Below are 6,000 nucleotides of genomic sequence, written 5' to 3' on the forward strand. Positions count from 1 at the left end.
CTGAATACTGTCAAGCACCAGGCAAATTCAGGCTGACAGATTCAGCCAGTAAAGAAACAATGAGCCCTTTACATACTCAGTTTTTTGCTTACATAGAGAATGCAAAAATAAATAGCCAAAGGTGCCAGCCCTCTGTGGCCTTTGCACACGATGACACAGAAAGAGGCCAGATGACTGCAGTGAGAAGGATGGGACGCTCCTGTAGAGGATTCCATTCCAGCATGCTGCTAATCAAGTTTACAGCTGCAGGTGTGCTTTATGGATGGTGAGGCAGAAAGCCTCAGACTCCACCAAAATCTGGAAACAGTGAGACCTGGCCCATGACAGGCCCCCTCACTTGGAGAGCAAGTGAGAAACAACATTGTAGCAGCACATCCGGTGTCTCCCGTGCTCTCCTGTACCAGGAGGTTCACAAGGCCTTATGGCATTCTGTCACAGCTCAGCTGCTGTCCAAGCATTGCCTCTGTGGTCTGTGTGGAAACATGCAAGGTTGTCAGGCTCTGGCTGTACTCCTAGAGATGCAAGTCCTTTCCCAGATATGTGATTTGTAAATATTCTCTCCCTATCTGTAGCTAGTTCCTTCACTCTTGTAATAGTGGGTTTCGTAGAGCAAAAGTTTTTAATTTTGATGAATTCTGATGTATCAGTTTTTTTCTTTTCTAGATTACACATTTAGTATACCTAAGAACTCTGCTCAAACTCAAGTCATAAAGTTTTTCTCCTGTTTTCTATTAGAAATCTTATACTTTATGTTGTTCACTTAGATCTATGTTCAATTCAGTAATGTTTTTAGGGGTGAGATGTCAAGGTACATTTTTAGTTTTTGTATATAGATGTATAGGTGACTAAAACTAGCCCATGAGAATGAATTTCAGCAGCTAGTTTTAGTCACATGCCTATCTCTGAACCAATGATTGTGCCAAAGGAAATAGACTGCCTTACTTGGCTTAAACAAACTGGAGCCTACTTTGGGACATGGAAATAGAAGCAGATTCACTCAGAGCTCATGAACTGGGAGGAGGGCTGCATATGAACATGAAAAACAGGAAAATGTTAGGAAAGGAAAATTATGGAATAAAGAGCCTCTTTTTTTAAGATCAGTGACTGAAGATTGTCACATCTCCAATTAGATATGGTTTCATTTGTTGGTGCCATTTAATTTTTTTTTTTTGATATGACTTTTGTAGTAGAAAGCTTTAATATTCATCCATGCACATATCTCCTTCCTGGGCACATGAGAGGTTTCTACTTCCTGGTTCCATTGTAATTGTGTGACTAGCTCTTGCCAATGGATTATGGATGGAAGTGAGGTATGTGTCTTACCCTGTGGCAGCAACTGTAGAGATGTTGTAGGGGTGACATATGATCAAAGCATAGAGTAAAGATAAAACTTATGGAAGGCAAGTGTTCTGAAAAGTCACCTGGCCTGCAACAGACTTTGTGTGAGATACAAATAAAGTTTTTGTGCATTGCTGCTGCTGCTGCTGCTAAGTCACTTCAGTTGTGTCCCACTCAGTACGACCCCATAGATGGCAGCCCACCAGGTTCCCCCATCCCTGGGATTCTCCAGGCAAGAACACTGGAGTGGGTTGCCATTTCCTTCTCCAATGCATGAAACTGAAAAGTGAATTGACTGCAATTTGGGGACTGTTTGTTATTGTATTGTAACTTGATCATAACCCGCCATGACTGGTACAACATCCATTTGTTCTTATATGTTGTATGTAATAGAGGATATAAAACTGCTGTTACAATATATAACACCTCAGTGATCCCAAGAAACTGCCATGATATGCACATTTCATATGAAATGAGTCAGAATATTGAGATAGTTTTTCAGCTGTAGTGAGTTCTGACCGGTATTTCTGGATATGCTTGTTTAGTGTAAAGACCTATGAGATTAGTGTCTGAAAACACCACTTTGATCATTTCACTTCCTTATGCAAAACTCTTCAGTGGTTCAACTATTACCTGCAGAATAACTTTACATCCTTTACTTAAACGTCCGTATTTTGGTCTTAATCGACCTTTGCAGACTTGTATCAATTAAAAAGAATAATGGACACAGCCACAGAGCCTGAAAGGGGAATGTAGTTCAAATCTCTTGTCAGTTTGTTTGACATTGAGCAAACTCCAGGAGATAGTGAGGAACAGGGAAGACTGATGTGCTGCAGTCCATCGGGTCGCAAAGAGTCGGACATGACTGTCACAAGAGGTGGCAATGTGTTCAAAGTGAAGTGAAGTGAAGTCGCTCAGTCGTGTCCAACTCTTTGCAATCCGGTGGACTGTAGCCTGCCAGGCTCCTCTGTCCATGGGATTCTCCAGGCAAGAATACTGGAGTAGGTTACCATTTCCTTCTCCAGGGGATCTTCCCAACCCAGGGATCAAACCCGGGTCTCCTGCATTGGAGGCAGACACTCTAACCTCTGAGCCACCAGAAAGTGTTCAAGGTTAGCTGTATTTCCTAGTCTCCCATGCAACTAGATACGTGCACATTTGTAGAATTGTTGAGAGGAACATCAGGGAAGTCACCTTAGAGCCCCAGTTTGCTGTCTATCTCTTTCTGGCCTGCTGCTTGAGAAATAAATATGATGACTGGAGTGCCAGTAGCCCTCAGGCAACATGAAGTCACTTTGAGAATGGAAGCCAGGGTTGAGAATGGCAGAAGAGAATAATAGGAAGGAACCTTCATTCCTCGTTATCTTGTGGAGCTGAAATATCAGCTCTGGGCTGTCTCTCAACTTTGAAAAAAAAAAAAAAAAAAACATGTTTCAGAGATTTAACCTGATGGTCCGATGGCTAAGACACTGCACTCCCAATGCAAGGGGTCCAGGTTTGATCCCTTGTTAGGGAACTAGATCCCACATGTGTCAACTAAAGATGCCATGTGCCACAACTAAAACCTGGTGCAGTCAAATAAATAAGTAAATGTTTTAGAAAAACAAAACATGTTTCATTAACTGTTAAGATGCACTATTATATATTATTAAGAAAAAACCCACTGCCAATCAAACATTCTTGTTCTATTGCTTTGTTATTGTATTGCTGTGAAAAAATGTGTCAGAATCAATAAAATATAACAAGGAGTTTTAATTCTTGTGTTTTTAAGCCATCAATTATTTGGAGCTTTCAAATGCATTTCACACATAACTGATGTAGGCTAGTTTTTAATTTTTCTGCCTGTCTAGATTTTAGACTTAAAACTCCTTGAGATTTCTGGGTCACAACCTTCATCAGAAAGCCCTTGTTTTAAAAATCAACTTTATTGAAGTATAATTCTCATACAATGAAATGTACCTATTTTTTTTAAAATGTACCTATTTTTAAGTATACATTTTGATGAGTTTTGGCAAATGCATGTACCCATTTGACTTCCATCATGATCAAGATAGAGTATTTCCTTTATGTCATATACCCATCCCCCTCAGATCTCCCTACCCCAGCCTCAGCAACTGTTGGTCTGCTTTCTGTCATTATGGGTTAAGTTTGTCTTTTGTAGATAAAGCTTTATATAAATGGAATCATAAAATATTTATTCTCTCTTGTGTCTGGCTTCACTTAGCATACTGTCTGAGACTCAGGTATGTTGTCCTGTGAGCCAATAGTTTGTTTCCTTTTTGTTGCTGAGTAGCATTCCATTATATGGATGTGCCACAAATAGATTTTCACCATTTGATGGATCTTGGGTTGTTTCCAGCTTGGGGCTATTTTGAAAAAAGGTGCTATGAATACTTGTATACACAGGGAGTCATTTTTTGGTCTCTCTGAAGTCATGGATCAATTCTGACTACTCTTGCATCCTGCCCTCATTCCAAGAAGAATCCTATAGCTCTTGCTATTTACCCCTGTCCTTTGTCTGCTTATTTGTTGATCTTGGCTTCTTGTTACTGTTGTTCAGTCACTCAGTCGTGTCCGACTGTTTGTGACCCCATGGATTGCAGCATGCCAGGTTTCCCTGGCCATCACTCCTAGAGCTTACTCGAACTTATGTCCACTGAGTCACTGATGCCATCCAACCATCTTATCCTCTGTTGTCCCCTGTCCCCTTCTCCTCCTGCTTTCAGTCTTTTCCCAGCATCAGGGTCTTTCCTAATGAGTCAGTTCTTCACATCAGGTGGCCGAAGTGTTGGAGTTTCAGCTTCAGCATCAATTCTTCCAATGAGTATTCAGGACTGAGATCCTTTAGCATGGACTGGTTGGATCTCCTTGCAGTCCACAGGACTCTCAAGAGTCTTCTCCAACACCACAGTTCAAAAGCGTCAATCCTTCAGTGCTCAGCTTTCTTTATAGTCCAACTCTCACATCAGTACATGACTACTGGAAAAACCATAGGTTTGACTAGACAGAACTTTGTTGGCAAAGTAATGTCTCTGCTTTTTAACATGCTGTCTAGGTTGGTCATAACTTTCCTTCCAAGGAGCAAGAGTCTTTTAATTTCATGGCTGCAGTCACCATCTGCAGTGATTTTGGAGCCCAAGAGAATAAAATCTGTCACTGTTTCCATTGTTTCCCCATCTATTTGCCATGAAGTAAAGGGACCAAATGCCATGATCTTCGCTTTTTGAATGTTGAGTTTTAAGCCAGCTTTTTTACTCTCTTTCACTTTTCTCAAGAGGCTCTTTAGTTCTTTGCTTTCTGCCATAAGGGTGGTGTCATTTGCATATTTGAGGTTATTGATATTTCTCCCTGCAATCTTGATTCCAGCTTGTGCTTCATCCAGCCCCCATTTCACTTGATGATTCTGATTAGTTAAAGCTAAATCTATCCTGAATAGGAATGACCACTTTTAGGCCTGCTACTTCTATTTCACTTTCTAAACTTGATTATAAAAACAAATTGAATATACTAGAATATGACAGTGGAGGACAGTTGCCCTGGGTATGGAAATATAGAGAAATAATAGTTCAGGCTTCCAAACTAGTGTTCTATTCTATGAGAGGTAATGGGGAAAGAATGCTGGCTTTGGAGACAGGCAGGTCTGTTTTTCAAATTCCAAATTTGGCCATTTTTTAGTGTGAGAATCTGGGTATATTACATTATGTAACCTCATTGAGCTTTTTTTTATTTCTTTTCCACTCACTTTGGAAAATGAATATAACACTCAGTTTGCAGAATGTGAGAACTAAATGCATATATTCATTTAACAAATGTGTACTGAAAACCTGCATTTGCTAGGACCTGTCCTGAGTTCAGGGGATACAGCAGTAAGCAAAGCAGAAAAAGTGACTGACCTCATGGAGACTGCATTTGACTTAGACAAGACAACAAAAAAGAATCAAAATTGATGTTAAATTAGATTTTCATTATTTCCATGGAGAAAAACAGCAGGGAAGGGGGATAGAAAAGTACCTGTACCCTCTTTTTGGCCGTAAGCTGCTTAAATTCTGCTGTATCACCAGCGTTTATCATGTCAGGTACATATAAGTGCTGCACACGTTTCCTGAATGAAAGCTGTGACTGAATACAACCAGTGTTAAAAAATATTATCTCATGAAATCACTGTAATACTGCTTACTTGGACACTTTTACATGCTTCCAGGTAGGTAATACCCCACTCCAGTACTCTTGCCTGGAAAATCCCATGGACGGAGGAGCCTGGAAGTCTGCAGGCCATGGGGTCGCTGGGGGTCAGACACAACTGAGCAGCTTCACTTTCACTTTTCGCTTTCATGCACTGGAGAAGGACATGGCAACCCATTTCAGTGTTCTTGCCTGGAGAATCCCAGGGACGGGGAAGCCTGGTGGGCTGCCATCTCTGAGGTCGCACAGAGTCGGACACGACTGAAGCGACTTAGCAGCAGCAGGTAGGTAATAATTATGTCAGCAAGACTGGTGCCTTCCGGTCTCCTTGTTCTTGCTGGTTCTATAAGTCTCCTACCCAGTGTTATATTTTTTCTTGGAAATCAGGATGCTTTCAATGTACCTTCTGAATGACAATATATCCTTGATTTTTAAAAAGTAACTGCATGTATTTTTCAGAATATATAAACAATTGGACAA

This window comes from Capra hircus, chromosome 2 (genome assembly GCF_001704415.2).
Source record: "Capra hircus breed San Clemente chromosome 2, ASM170441v1, whole genome shotgun sequence".
Lineage (NCBI taxonomy): Eukaryota > Metazoa > Chordata > Mammalia > Artiodactyla > Bovidae > Capra > Capra hircus.